A 16,283-nucleotide genomic window follows, 5' to 3' on the forward strand; every position below is an offset into this window, starting at 1 on the left:
ATTTGCTAGCTTGATTTATAATTTTAAAATATTGGACATACAGTATTTGGTCTTCTATTTGTAATCGTGTTCCAGGTCCTGCAAATGTGAGGGGTAGGCCTAGCTGTCTTGCCACATATTTTGTCATCTTTGAAGTCACACTGTGTGAGATTCCTTTCCTGCAGCTTATACTTCTAATTTCCAACTTGTGGAAGGCCACTACTGATATGCACGCATGCTAGCCTCTTGTTCCTCAGATTTGCCATCCACGTTCCAGCTTGGGGCCATGGTACCTTGCTGTTTGTTCCTTCTTCCTGAAACACACTTCTCTGGACCTTCACCTGGTTAGATCTATCTCTTCATCAGGTCTCTGCTCAAATGTTTTCTCTGTAAAGAGGCTTTCCCTGAATTACCCCCAAACCTTAAAAAAAAAAAAAAAAAAAAAAGTCCCTTCAAAGAGTCATATATCAGCATCATTCTTTATCCTTTATCTCTTACCTGGCTTTATTTTTTTCAGCATAGCACGTATCACTTCCTGAAAGTGTACTATAAGCTTATTTGTTTATTGCCTCTTTCCCTGAGTAGAATACCAGCTCTGTGAGGGCTGAAACTTTGCCTTCTTACCTCAATATCCCTAGAGACTTGTGCAGTGCCTGGTACATAATAATGTTGAAAAAAGTTTTTGTTGGATGAATGAATAAATGGCCGAGCCATTCAATAGCAGTTGGTAATCAGATATCCCAATTCAAGTTACACTTATTAAGTAATCGGAATTATGAAGGAGGGTTCATTACTATTGGCATGTATGTCTCCCATTCAGGATCGGGACAAGCTGGCCAGCTTTGTGGAGACCCGTCCAGAATGAGAGTGCACAATTACTGATGGTGGGGTGTCAAGATGGCCCCGTTATTGAAGAGCCTAGTACAGCCTTTGCAAGTGAAGCCAGGCTCTCCCCTTTCTCTTCCACGCTCATGTTTAAGCCCGAGAACATGAGCCCAGGAATTGCCATGTGATTCTCTGGTGGTGAGGGACTCAGTGTTTGGATAGGGGACTGGACTGAGATTTGATGTAGACAAAATAGGGGATGCTGGCGTGAAGGGTCCTATACTTTCAGATCCAGAGGAGTCCGTAGGCCTCAGTGCCTAACATTTCCATTTTTAAAGATGAGAAACTGGAGTCCAGAGAAGCCAAAGCCTCATATTAGCTAGTGGAGAGTTAGGGCTAAGGCTCAGGTTCCCACCCTCCTAGGTCTGTCTCCAACTCTCCTGAATAAAACCTGCTTAGTTTCATAGAAACCTCCAGGATTGGGATGAAATTCCCATCAAGCATTAAATGTAGTAACTCTTGTTAAAAGAATCCCTACGTGCAGAGCTTCCTACATGATCTGTAAAGTGGGGGTGATCAGAGTACCCACTTCATGAGGTTGTGGTGAGACTTATTGGTCTTAATGTAGAGCCCAAATCTGGCAAGTGCTATTTCAGCGATAGCTATGGTAGTGTTTGTTATTTGCCCTTTCAATTCCCATCCATTCAAGTGTACAAGTCTCCCATGTTCTTGCAGAGAAGTTATATCACCGACCATTTCTCACCACCTTCACTGTCACAGGTCCAAGCCAACACATCTGGCACCTTGAATAGCCTCCTCCTTCCTCCCCGTCCTCTGCTCGCCGTCTTCAGGCTACTCTCCACATAGCAGTCAGAATGGAAGGCCAGTTATGTCTCTCTTCTACCCCAAACCTCTGATGTCTTTCCATCACACATAATCAACTCTAAACCCCTTGCCATGACTGACAAGGCCTGCGTGACCAGGTCCCTGCCCCCTTTCGGACCATACCTCCAAACATTCTCCCCGTCTCCCACTTTGTTCCAGACACACTGGTCTCTGCTCTGCGGCTCCAAATCCCAGGCAGTTCCCTCAGGGCCTTCGCATCAGCTTTTCTTTCTGTCTGAAATGCTTTCTTTTCCCCAAGTGTTCCCATAGCTCCTCCTCTCACTTCATTCAGCTCTTTGCCAAATGTCACTCCTGAGAAATCCCTCCCCTAAAGAGTCTGTCACATATGGAATCCTGCCTAATCTGCCACAGACTACACCCTTACACTTTTCTATTTAATTTTAAATGGGTTTAACTATAAACACATTTATACTGTAGTTTTTACAATTTAATTTTGTGAATAAATAATGAGGTGGTTCAGAATTCTAAAATTAGAAAGAACGGGGGAAAGTCTCTTTTTTGCTTCTGTCCCAAGCCACGCAGTTCCTCTCCCCACACACAACAAAAATTACTGGCTTTTTGTGTATGCTCCTTGATAAAGGTTTAAACATATATACAAATAAATATTTATACGTATGTGTCTCTTTAGGCTTATCTTTTCTAAACCTTTTTATACCGACTCACTGTGTATATATGTATGTATCATCAAAACCTATCTTTTTATATGCTTTTTAACCAAATGGTAGCATACATACATACGAGTATACTATCTCATGGTTTGTTTTTCTTTTTTTTTTAATTTAACAGCATAATTTAGATATCTTTTGCTATCAGTATTATATAAAGAGTTTTCTCATTCTTTTCTGCAGCTGCATAGTGTTCCTTTGCATGGATGTCTCAATTTATTTAATCTATCCCCTATTGATGAACATTAGGTTGTTTCCAATATTTTGCCATTAAAACTGATGTTGCATTATTTTGTACATATGCAAATATATCTGTAGATTAAATTCCTAGAGGTTAAAGGCAGCACGGAGACAAAGTATTTGTGGCAAATTGCCATCCATAGAAGTTTACAGTTCTACCAGCAATATATGACAATGCCTGTTTCCCCACACCCTGGCCAACCCAATGTGTTATGAAACTCCTGGATCTTTGTCAATCTGATAAGTGAAGTAGTATCTCAGTGTAGTTTTAGTATGCATTTCTATTATTACGAGTGGATTGAGTATTTTTTCTGATATCTAAGAACAACTAGTATTCCCTTTTCTGTTCTTTTCTCTATTTGGTTGTAGATAAATCTATATACATTCTGAAAGTAAACCTTTGAATATATGAGTTACAAATATTTCTTTCTCAGTTTGCTCTTCATCTTTTGACTTTGATTATGGTATTACTCAGTCTGATTTATTGGTCTTTTCTTCTATGGCTTCTGGATCTCCCATGATTTCTTCATTTTAAAAATCGAAGTCTTTAATCTATTTGGAATGTATCCTTAGTAAGATATGAGGTATGAATACAAATTTTTCTTTATTTCACATTAGTATGGAATTATTTGTCGCCACCACTGTAAATGATACCTGAAATGATATTACATAGCTATGTGTTTACTTGTTTTTTGTTTATCACAAGATCATAAACTGCAGTAGGGCAAGTGGCCATCTTGTTTTCACTGTATCCCCAGTACCTAGCAAGTTCGGGGACATAGTAGGTGCTCCATAAGTATTCAGAGAATAAAGAAATGGATGAGTGGGTGTATCAGAGAACTACAGTCACAGTAATGCTTCATGACAAACCACCTCAAAATTCAGAGGCATATAACAAGAATCTTCTATTGCTCAGTCACATAAGAAATAATCCTGATACCTGGGTCCTTCCTCAGTTTAATTGGTCTGGGATTCAGCCCTGGCATCTGGATCCGCCCCCCTGCCCCAACTCCCTAGGAGACTTTTATGTGCAACAATGTTTGAGAACCTCTATTTTAGATAATATTCTAACAGAGTCTACCAACGTCCTGAGCTGTGTGATTATGATGCTATTGTCTGAAGCATAGTAATGAGGAAACTGAGGCATTTGGAAAGTGAATTGGAACTTGGATTATGCTGACAAAGAACAAAAAGGTGAAAATTTTGGAACTACACAGGGATTTAATTGCCATAAGCCATCAACCAGTAGAATTCAGGTTCCGATGTGAATAATAATACAACAGTTTCTCTCATGGAGAGGGGAGGACTCCTTGTTAAGTGATTCAAAGCTCCAAAATATTACGGACTTAGAGAAAGTTCATGTCACAATGATATATATTGTCAAATACACTGAGGAGGAAATTGGCATTTGCTCTTGTTAGGAGATACTCTCAGGATCATGTGGAGAATCGTCATCATTGTCCTTCTTAGGAGAAGCAGGTGACGTTAAAAGAGGGTGATGATTTATCTGTTGTTCTTTGGCAAGGTGTTGCTAAGGTCCTTGGACATCTCCCCCCAAATCAGGCTTTATTAACAAATCCCTTTCCAGACACTTCTTTGTTTAGGAGCCCTGTTTGATTGATCTTCTGATGTATTGCCTCCATACATAAATTGGGGAGAAACTTCTCCCTTTGTAACTCAGATAAAGGGAAAGAAATTTATGATTAGATGTCAGCACCGGGCCACAATTTCTGCACCAGGGAAGGTAAGAAATCAGAATTCTCCGCCTTCACTATTGGAACAGCCACTTGATTTTCACACAGGGGCTTGGCCAACCCCTGGAGCTCAACACTGCTTATGTTGAAGAGTAAATAATATAAGCCATTGATTAACATTGTGAATTATGAATAAAGGGAGAGAGAAACCCTTTGGCCAATATCTTGTTTTTGGGGGGGTCCTGCAACCATCCCACTGTGATCAGAAGAAGCAAAGTGCTGTCTAGCCAGAGCAGGAGTCATTGCTAACCATGGCAATCTCTAAAATAACTGTGTTTTGAGTGGCATCTAGCACTCAACAGGCACTTAATAAATATTCACTAATAACATTAGGCCTCTCAGTACCAAGCAGGAAGATAAAGCCATTTTTTTGTTGTTTTATACTTGGGTAATTGATAAAAATAATTGCAAAGCTTTAAATGTTTAGCAGTGATTAGCTAAATCCATCACCTCAAAGCCCTTCCCACTTTGATAAACGCATTCCCATGAAAATACTCAGAACCTGAGGAACAGCAGGGAAAGAAGCCAATAAAAGCAGCTCAAAGAGTTTTACATTATCTCCATAAACTATCTAATCTAGCCATTTTGAATGAACTATGTAAATTAATTACACTTTTTAATTAGGTGGTCTTTTAGCTTGCATATTGAAGTTTACCACTAATTACTGCGAGGCAGGAGGTCACTTGATTGGTATGGGAAACAAGAGGCCTTTATTTCATTGAACTGAAACACAGAACAGTTAATGCTTAGGGGGAAAAAAACTATAAAATTTATGCCAGTTTTCAAAATTCACACTGCGCAGTTCTTGTTCATTTTTTCCCCCCTGACTCAAATCCCCTTCTGTAGCTGGGGGTTTTTCCTTATAAATATCAGAATGACTTCTAAACATCCACTAACTCAAAACTGCTATAATACACCAACTCAGAAGCCTAAATTTTGTATCCGTATCGCTAGGGAGAGAAAAACCCAAACTTTTGATATTAGTCACATTAAATGCCATTTCATTGCCAGTGAAGCTGTTTCCCAACGTGACTTTATTTTGTTTCTGCCAGCCATACAGTCTGCGAGTTTCATTAACTTCATTACTTACAATAATAACAACAAACCCCACAAAAACTACAGCTATACTTTATGCCAAGCAGAACAAAGTATTCTTTAATCAAAAACATGTAGTGGTCATTGTAGTGAACAGATGCATTCAATATCTTTCAAATATTTCTGAATGACATTTTATGGTTCTTCCCTCCTCTCAACTTGTGTCATGCACCAGGATCCCAAATTTCCATTCTTTTCCCACAGTTTAGAGACCCATACTGTCCAACAGTAGATCAGTGGGTGGGGAGTTATGCAAGAAGCATTTGCTGATTTAATGCAATCTTTAGAATAATCAGCATTGCTCATCAAAAACCAGAGCGAATATAAGTCTTGACCCAGAGGAATTCTCCTATTTGCCACTCAGAGGGGCCCTCATTTTCATGCCAGCATCCATACATCATCGCAGTCTTGAGAGTTTAGTAAATGTACTGCTGGTTGAATTTTCTCCTGGGCCAAGGGCTCTCCTTCCGTGAGATGGCCTGTCCACCTCCCCAAAAGGCAGGGGCATATTATTTTGGTCTCTTCATTCAGCTTTGCATTTTCAATCACTTCAGATGAGGTAGTGTAATCGGAAGGTGACCAGCTTGGGTGTCAGAAAGCTTGGGCTCCCAGGCCTGGTTCTCGCTACAGAGAGCGAGGTGACTGTAGGTAGCCCCTTCACTTCCCTGGTGGCTCCCATTTTCCTCATGTGTGAAATGAGGAATCATTTGTACCCATGCTTTCGCAACAGGTTCCTTCCACTTCAAGTAACTTCTAAGACTGCTACTGCTGAAGCTTTAATCACATCCAGTGCCTCGTGTATTTATCTACACAAATGGAAAGCTCTTAGAAGGCAGGAATCAGATTGTATTCCCTTTCTTGACCCTTAGCACCACAAGACTGAACATTACAAAAGTGCAACAAATATTTGTTGAATTAATGGCACTGTAAAAATCAAGACTACGAAATACTACATTTTATGAATAACATTAGTAGTAGGAATCGCAGCAAACTTTTTTTTTTTTTTTTTTTGGCACATATAAGCTAATGCCCATAAGCTCGGCATTGTGCTAAATACTTCATACGGTTGTCTCATTTAATTGAAGAAGACAAGCTCATATTACCTTTCTCCCCCTGTGGCAGCCACTACTAAACATAATCCGTTCACATATGGATTCATCCTTACCAGCAGAACCTCAATTTTGCTTGGGGCAACAATGTAAATGTTAGAAACTATCGCCTCCCCTAAATACCTTGTGTCTTGAGGTAAACCATATGGCCCAGTTCTGGCCAATGAGATGTAAGCAGAAATCCACTGAGTAGGGCTTCCAGGGAAGCTTTTATCTCCTAGATAAAAGAGACATGTCCGTTGGAATTTGCCTTTTGTCATTTCACCTTCTCTTATTTCCTGCCTGGGACTTGGACTCAATGCCTGCAGGCAGGTGGATCAGCTGTCTTGTTACCTGTGGACAAAGCCACAGGTAAAGGCTGGTGAAACAGGAAGTGATATGGAGCCTGGACCATTGATGGCTTCCTTGAGTAGCTACGTCGGCCTTATGCTGTGCATACAGACTTGTGGTTATATGAGAAAGCTAAATCTCCTAACTAATCTATTTTATCTTGCCTACCCTCCATCCATGATGACACTACAATGAGTGTTTTACCAAAATGGAGTATTCCTGACCTTTGTTTATGGAAGCATACTCCTTCCACTAAGAGCCAGTTCACTCCTGCCTCACTGCCTGCTTCTTCTCTACTTCAACCTTGGTTTGACGACTTCTTTATTAACTGTTTTCTGTATTTTTGATGCTCTGGCTTCTGGGGCCTCACTGACTAGGGAGAGACTGCCCCTCCCAGGCTGGCCATTTCTTACAGTAAACAACTCACCAGGAGGTGTGCCTTTCAAAAGCAAACTAACCAATCCAGAGCCCTTACTCTGAATCACCTCTTTTATCTATCTAGCTTTTACATCCTAGGAGGTAAATTCCTCTGGCCTAATCACTCCAGGGCCCAGGTACTGGTTACAACTATGGACCACCCCTACAGCCCAGAACCCCCAGAAACTATTTAAATTATTCACCCCTAAGCCTACTCAGCTGCTTATGCTGCCTCACTTATCCCTTCCCACAAACACCACATCAAGTCTTGTGTTTCTCCCCTCATTCCGCCTTCTGACTAACCCTGGTACTTCCTATGTGGACTCACATGGTGCGGCCTGTTCCTGCTTGGGAACTGTAAGTAACTAGAGTTCAGGGTATAATTAGGGACTTCCAGGTAGAGAGGAGGAAATTGACTGAATGTCTTGATCTCCTCTCTTTACTAAAACTCCACTAAGGAAATATTACATAACTAAAAGTGAATTAACCCACAAGGACAACAATAACAGGACAGGCGATGACAGTAGATAAAAGATTCAAACACAGTTTCTAAAAATGAAAAGCAGAAAACAACGGTAGTAACTGACTTAGCAGAATAGAGGAAGTGACAACCTCAGTACTTACAGAAGGCACCAAAGAGGAGAAATGAGACCCTATGCCCTACAGCATAATATAGGAGCTCAGGGTTGGATGAATAATACCCTCTTTCCCACCCCAACCCCCAGTGGGGTGACTACTTCTACTTTGCCAAGAAAGAGAAGGGTTATTCTTTAGAGAAATTGAACCTGAGGTGATAGAATTTGGAAACATCAGAGAGGTCTGGGATGAATAGACACGAAAAATAGCGGAATTGAGTGGAACGTGAACACTTGGCTCCCAACATCTCCTCCTTTCCCTCAACTACCTACCAATACAGCAGCCTGGAGGAGTCTTCTCTGGGGAAAAAGCCTCCACAAACTAACACTTGGTGGTGGCGTAGTGATGGGTGTGACTCTCAAAAAAAGTTCAGCTTTCTACCTCATCAACCCACAGTAGGAACTGCCAGCCAATAAGCCAATGCAGTCAGAAATTCCAGGCGTCTTTTTGGTGTCTCTTAAATATGAATGAATAGCCAAGAAGCATTAGACACAAGAGGAAAGCCTCCAAGATGAAAAACAGAGACCAAACAAAGACAATGAAGAAACTTTTAGGAAACTGGAACAGCGCAGATAGCAAAAAAAAAAAAAAAAAAAAAAAAATCCAGAGAGCTAGAATTACAAAATTAGAGAGATGAGAAACTATTGCACTCATAAAACATGTGAAATAGTCTATGTAAAAGGAAGACTAAGAGATCAACAAAATGCTCTTGAAGATTAAAAAGATGACAGCTGAAATAAAAAGATCAGTAGAAGGATTGGGAAATGGAATTGATGTAATATCCCAGAAAACAGAGCAAATAAAGAGATGAAAAATAGAACAGAGGCGATAGCACATATTACAACAGTGCTATCCAATAGGATACAATAGTACAAGGCACATTTGTAATTTAAAATTTTTTTAGCTAGTAGCCACATTTAAAAAGTAAGAATAAATAGGCAAAATTAATTTTAGTAATATATTCTCTTTAACCCAATAAATCCAAGGTACTAGTATTTCACCATGTAATCACTATTACAATTATTAACGAAATATTTTAACACCTTTTTCATACTAAGTCTTACAGCACACCTCAGTTTGGACTATCCACATTTCCAGTGCTCAACAGCCACAAGTAGCTAGGGGCTACCATACGGAACAGCAGAGAAGGTCCCATATCTGAAGAAGAAGAGTTCTAGAAAGAACAAAACGGAGGCAGACAGGCTCAACGCAGGAGCAAGGCCAGTGGACACCACCAGGAAGGCAAGTGTGCGGCAGAGAACTACCACTTCCTAGTGGAGCTGGAGAATGGAGGCTCCAGGGGGGAAGAGCTCCGTGTAAAAAAACACACGGAACACATTTTACATTTTGGAAAAATACACTTGCCAATTGTTTGACAAATTTGTCAAAGCATTTGCAAAAAGTTAGTGATAGATTTATAAAAACGCAACAAATACAAAAAATACTGAGGCTATTATTAACTACAAGAAAAATAATTGTGGGGGAATATTAAACATATAATCAAACTACATTAATTGGCTGAAGAGAACTAAATCTTCAGCTATCATTCATGGGAAGTCAACAAATGCTGTTTTGAGAAACCAGGAATCAAGCAGTATAAGCCTATGACTTAGAAATACGGAGGTAAACACCCGAAGAAGGAGACAAAGAGGAAAAACTGAGGGTTGCTAGATGGGGGGTGGAGGGGTAGGGGAAAGGGGGAAGGTGAGGGGATTAGAAAACAATCAGTAACCACAAGATGGCCACGGGGTTTGAAAATTAATCTGGGGAACGGAATTTAGTGGTTACCAGAGGGTAAGGGGGTTGGGGGTGGGAGATGAGGGTAAGGGGGATCAAATATGTGGTGATGGAAGGAGAACTGACTCTGGGTGGTGAACACACAATGTAATTTATAGATGATGTGATACAGAATTGTACACCTGAAATCTATGTAATTTTACTAACAATTGTCACCCCAGTAAATTAAAAAAAAAAAAAAAGAGCTGAAACCGCTTCTGGGAGGGAGACAAGGGAGGATGGTGGGAGTCGGTTGTGTTTTGGAACCTTTTAATATTATTTCATTTTAAAAAACTCTGTTCATGTATTGTTAAAAACCATTACAAATACATATATATAGGTAAGAGTATTAATATAGATAAGCGCAAAGAGAGCTAAGAGAGGAGCGTATACGAGTGTACTTCCAGAAGGAGGAGGGTAGGACACGCTTCTTAGAGGAGCTGGGATTTTCACTGCTCCTTGAAAGATTGTTAGGGTCTAGTAGAATAATATCCAGCTCTTTTTATTCCCAGGAGTGTGGAGGTGTTTAAATAAATAAATAAAATATACACCGCTCAGTTAGGGAAACTGACAGACAGGGAGGCTATCACCAGTGGTTCTCAAAGTGTGGTCGGTAGACCAGCGCCTTCAGCAATATCTGGGAACTTGTTAGAAGTTTAGAAGTTAGAACTGGTTAGAACTTGTGAAGTCTCAGGCCCTACATGGGACCTATTGAATCAGAAATTCTGTTTTTTTAATAAACCCTCTGGGTGAGTCTGATCCAGACTCAAGTTTGAGAACTACTGGGTTAAACTGTCATCCCAGGGTAGCAGTTGATATAATAGAAAGCTAGATCCTAAAGGGACTTTACTCATCATGTAATCACATCTCTCATTTTATAGAAATGGAAACCCAGAAAATGTAATGACTTTCCTGCCAGGGTGGCAGCAGCCATCTTGGTACTTATAAGTTGAAAATGATAAAGCCAAAAAGGCAGAGATAGCCTGAGCTCTAAAGCACATCATAAGGCTGCTGTTCAGAGCTCACTGCCATCTATGCCCAGATTTCTAGTTGTGTGGGGTACTTGGTAATCTTTGTTTAAATCAGTATCTGTGACTGGCAGCTGAAGACATTCTCTATGTGATCCAGGGGTCTTCTGTAACTCGCTTAAGTTTTTTCATTTTATCTCTTACTTAAGATGACTTAAACAGCTGTAGTGTCATATTATATGAAATCCAAACCGAAAGATTTCTGTCGGTCTCTTCCTCTGGGCTCTCAAATGACCTCCATGACTGATTCTGACACCAATTCTGATGTGTTTCCCACCCCCCTACACCATCAAGCAATTCTCCAACACCAGCTGGGTGTTCTACAATTCAACTGAGTTCTGATACCACCTACCTGGAGACAGCATCAGAACCCACAGGTTAAGAGCTCAGTCTTACCAGACTGCCCCCACTCCCCACCCCTTCAGGCGCCAGTCACAAGCCCAGATTATCACCTATGTGTCTAAACAAATGACTAGAGACTGGAGGTTCCAATGATTCCCACCTTGGGTTTGATTAATTTGCTAGAGTAGCTCACAGAACTAAAAAAAAAAAAAAAAAAAAAAAAAAAAAAAAAAAAAAAAAAAACTTTTTACTTACTGGATCACCAGCTTATAACTGTCAGCTGGAAGAGATGGAAGAGATGCATACGGCAAGTGTACCACTCTCCCAGGTCCTCCATGTAGTCACCACCCTGGAAGCTCTCTGAACCCTGCCTTCGGGGTTTTTATGGAGGCTTCAGTTACATAGGCATGATTGATTACCATTGGCCACTGGTGAGGGATTTAACTCCAGCCCCTCTTCCCTCCCTTGAAGTCAAGAGGGAGGGACTGAAATTTCCCACCCTCCAATCACATTGATGACTCCCCTGGCAACCAGCAGTCCATCAGTGCGTTCCAAAAGTCACCTCATTGACACAAACTCACGTGTGGCAGAAAGGGGCTTATTATGACTATTGATACTTTTGTGGCTTATCACTTAGGAAATTCCAAGTGTTTTTAGGTGCTCTGTGCCAGAAACGGGGATACAGAGACCAAATATGTATTTCTTATTATATGTCACAATGAACTTTATTAAGGCACTTGTTCCAATGCACTCTCAGGATTAGTTATTAGATGATGAGCTTCTCAATTCTGGATTCCCAGAGCCCAGCCTGGGGCCTGGCACACAGTGGTGCTGAATGAATGGCAGTGACGAACGGATGAAGAATGAGTTCTAACTCTGTTCATGGTACAAATTAGCGTGTGGCTACTGCTCCCCTTTTATTTTGTCTACAGACCTAGCTATTTCCTCACCCAAGAGTTGTCTAACTTCCCTGGACTATTTACAAATAATTTAATAATTTCATTTTCAATGTAGCCTTTCTTGCAACAGAAACACGCAGTTTTGCTCTGAATTATAATTTTCCAAGCACTCCTGGGATATCCATACCTCTGTCTTTGGTTGAAGTGGATATGAAAGGTGGATATTCAGAAGAAAACAACCCCTAACTTGAATTAACCTGCAATCCAAACCATGTGCTGCCAGCAGTCGGGGAGGAATGGGGGGTCTGCAACGAACTGAAAGGAGTGGCAGGTGGAGGAATCAGGACCGTAGTGTCAGTGGCCCCAAGAGGCCGTGCAGTCCCTGGTAGGTAAGCCCACAAGACAGACCCAGGGCCAACCTGAGCTTAAGTTACAATGTATAGGCCCTTACCCCCACTCCCCCACCCCCGCCCCAATACCCATCGGAGTATTTAGAGAAGGCTCTGCATTACTCTCTCCTTGAAGGAGGCTGTGGGGCTGACAGCGGCAATCCTTGGGAAGAGGATTGATACCAGCTTGAGCTGTGCTCTTCTCCCTGTTATCCTGCCCAGCTGTGGGAGCCGTCAGCATCCTGTTGGAGATCTACACACTTGGGAAGTCAGGGGAGTCATGCTGGTTTGCAGGGGAGGGGAATCCCTGCTCTGCAGGGGGAAACGCTCTCCACAGTGAGTGAGAGGAGCTGGCAAAGACACTGACGTTATTTCCCTCAGTTTGGTCTTGTGTCCACTTGACCACTGGGACTCAGCATAACTCATTAGAAAATCATTTGCCTTTAAAAGGAGCAGAAGAGATGCCAAGTGCTGTCTGTCTTCCTGAGACAGACTAACAAATGTCAGTTTCCTACAGCGTCCAGTTCTCCAGCTCAGTCCGACCACTTTCACGACAGCCCCCATCCCTTTTCCCAGTGCAGCTGGAACAGGCCCAGGGAACAGGAGAGCAGCTCGTCCTCGCTGGCAGACCCCATGGTTCCAGCTTCTGCAGGTGACCCTGTGCCCTGGGATCCAGCAACACCTGCAGTTGCTCATCTCTGGTTGCTTCACCTTCTCCTGTTCGACTTGACTCTTCCATCACGTACAAAACAAAATCCCTGCATTAAAGTCTCGTAAGAATTTCTCTTAAACCTCTTTGAAACACTTGGTTTCTGTTCTTCTGTGGGACCGCAACTGGCAGAAGCACTTGCGTGTGAGACCATCATGCAGCAGCATGAGGTCGGGACTGCCATTGCCCTGCTTCTACCTCTGCGGGAATCACAGCTCAGATTAAGTCAGTCGTCCAAGTCCACACGGGTCATCAATGACAAAGTAGGACTCAGAACTCAGGCAGTGTCACGCTCTCTATAGTATGTTTTAAAACACAGTACTAATAATCCACATCCCATTCGTGCAGCTTTGGGGGTGAGCTTTCAGTGTGGGGATGCAGATGGTTTGCTATTTCCTCTGGGCTAGAATATTTCAGGTCTCAACCTAAATCGCACGTTCCTGAGTTAAGTCTCCTCTACTACCCTTAGCTGACGTTGAATGCCCCCATCCCTGTGTTCCAAAGCTCCTAGGGCTTCCTTATGCTGTCACCCATCTTAGGTTGTATTTGCTTGACTGCTCTTATCTTTGCTACACTGGAAGTCCCCTGAGGGAAGGGACTGTACCTCTTCTTGTTTGCTGTTCCAGTCCCTTTACCTTGTACAATGAAGCCTCGATGAATGAATGAATAAATCACTCTCAGACGACGGACCTCTCAGGAACCTCTGAGTCTCCACATTGCTTGGCTTCCAAGAGCCTTCACAACCGAGCCTGACCACCTGTCGGATGGAACTTTCCACCAGGACTCCTCAGCCCAGCAAGGTCTCTACCCGTGCAAACTGGTAACGGCTGCTTCTCTCGACCCGCTTCTTAGATGTACAGCATTAAGAAGACCTGTCGGCACTGCTCACCTTCCCTACCTATGGCTCACCCTCCACCTCGTCCCTAAAATGTCCCATGTAACTCTATTCCTGTCTTACAACTCTTATCATTCATCTTTCAGTCGTTTTTAGCATCTGAATACCACCCCCATCTACTCACAAGTGTTGCAGAGGCAGAGCCTTGCATGATAGAAGCTAAAAATGCAAATGCTTGCTTTCCCTGCCCGGCTAGCCAAAGGGAGAGCACTGGCTCCACCAATCAGAAACACCCACCCTAGACTTTGAAATGGGAGCCGGTGTTTGTTGTAGGGAGAGGAGGAGGATGCAGTGCTTTCCCTCGTGGTGGTGGTGGTGGTGGCGGTGACGGAGCTCCTAGGACAGCCATAGCAAAGAGGCATCTGGCTGTGTCCAGCGTCCAGCGGTAGCCATATAGACAGAACTATGGTTCTAGTATCCTACAGGACCCGTTCTGCAGCTTAACTTGGGGATTGTTCTTAGCTGCATAGCCCTGAGCCTGGTCTTCCAATCCTCCCAATGACTTGGTGACCTGCCCAATATCTTTAAAAAATAAAAAAATAAACAAAAAAAACTTATTGCTATATAATTGACATACAATAAACAGCAAATATTTAAACTGTAAAATTTGTTGTTTTTGCCTTGTGCATAGACTTGTGAAACCATGACCACAATTGAGGTAAGCGAACTTATATGTCACCCTCATGCCCCTTGTCATCACAAATATCGTAGCCACTTTGGCCCTGCGAGGGTTCTGAGCTGACAGAGATGAACGCCAGCCTCTTAAGCCAGTCTTCAGAGGAGTCACCAAATAGTTCAAAACAAATCATTCAACATTCCTGCTGAGTACGGTCTGCTCCCTCTGGCGCTGGTACCGGTACCAGGAAAGTGGGCTTTGTCTTCAAGGTTACCACTGAACTGGGGAGTATAGGATGGGGCCAGGGTAAGTTAAAATGCCACCAAGATCACTGTCCTGAGACTTAGCCAGTATTTTTTTTAGGATGAAGTGGTGACTTCTAAGATCCTTACATATGGAACTGGAAACTGGAAGTCTCCATATCTTTTTTTTTTTTTAATGTATTAGAAACATTAACCTTCTGTTAAAATCATTAATCTCCTATCCCAGTTTGATATTCATATGTAATATTATTTTGAAAAACAGACACAATGTTTTGTTTAGGAAAATCTATTAATCTTTGTATGCTTAGACATTAATTTTCCACTCAAAGATTAAATACTAAAATATTCTTCGTTTTTTATATTTTTGTTTTTTACATTTAACTCTGTACTATTATAGTAGTCTGTCTCAGGTTTTACTTTTGCTTCCTATGACTTAGTTTCTACAAACCAGATTTTTAAACAATGCTAATTAAATCATGTCACTCTGTGGCTTAAAATCTCGTGGCCTATCATTAGAATAAAACCTTAATTTCTTTCCTTGGCTTACAAAGCTCTACAAATTCTTCTATTTTCCCCATCACTCCCTTGGCTTCTGTCCCATGGGCTCTTTACTCAGAATTCACCTAGCACCTTCCTCTTGGGCTTCACACTAGCTGTTCTTTTGTGTGGAATGCACTTCTCTGTTGAGTTTCTGATTCAGGGCTCAGCTTGTATGGCATGCCTTTAGGAAGCCCTTCCCTGATCACCTTGTTGTTCTATATCGAAGCATTTTATGTTAATTCTATGCACAGAACATATTAGTGCCCTTTTATTGTTTATTTATTGTCAGTCTCCAGGAGTCATATGTCTACAAGAGCAGAGATCTTTTTCTATCTTGCTCACCCCTGCATCCCAGCTCCAGAATAGTGCCAAGCTAGTAGTAGAGGCTCAAGAAATAATTGTTACATGAATTTAATTCTTCAATCAATTTAAATTTTATTTTGTCGTGTGGGATGAGAAATAAAACTAATTTTATTTTTCTCAGCAGGTAACTGACTTTCCTAATTCCATTTATTTATTTTCCATCCTTTACCATTAACTTGAGATGCCACCTCTATCGCGTACTTATATATTGATATATACTGAAGGCTGGTCTGGGTTTTCTAGTCTATTCTACTGACTGACAGTTTAACCTTATGCTGGTTTTACTGCTTTAAATTCAGTAGTTTTAAATTTCAATATCGAACAGCACCACCTCCTCCAGTTATCCCTTCTCCACCTTCAAGATTTTCTTAGATAATCTCACTATTTTTCGCTATCGCTGTAATTTTGATAATTGTGGCATTACATTAATTCATGGAGAAGTGCCATCTTTACATTCTCACCAACAGCGCCTTAGATTTCCTATTTCCCTATATTCTTACTGCATAA

Source organism: Rhinolophus ferrumequinum, chromosome 7 (genome assembly GCF_004115265.2).
Source record: "Rhinolophus ferrumequinum isolate MPI-CBG mRhiFer1 chromosome 7, mRhiFer1_v1.p, whole genome shotgun sequence".
NCBI classification, from domain to species: Eukaryota; Metazoa; Chordata; class Mammalia; order Chiroptera; family Rhinolophidae; genus Rhinolophus; species Rhinolophus ferrumequinum.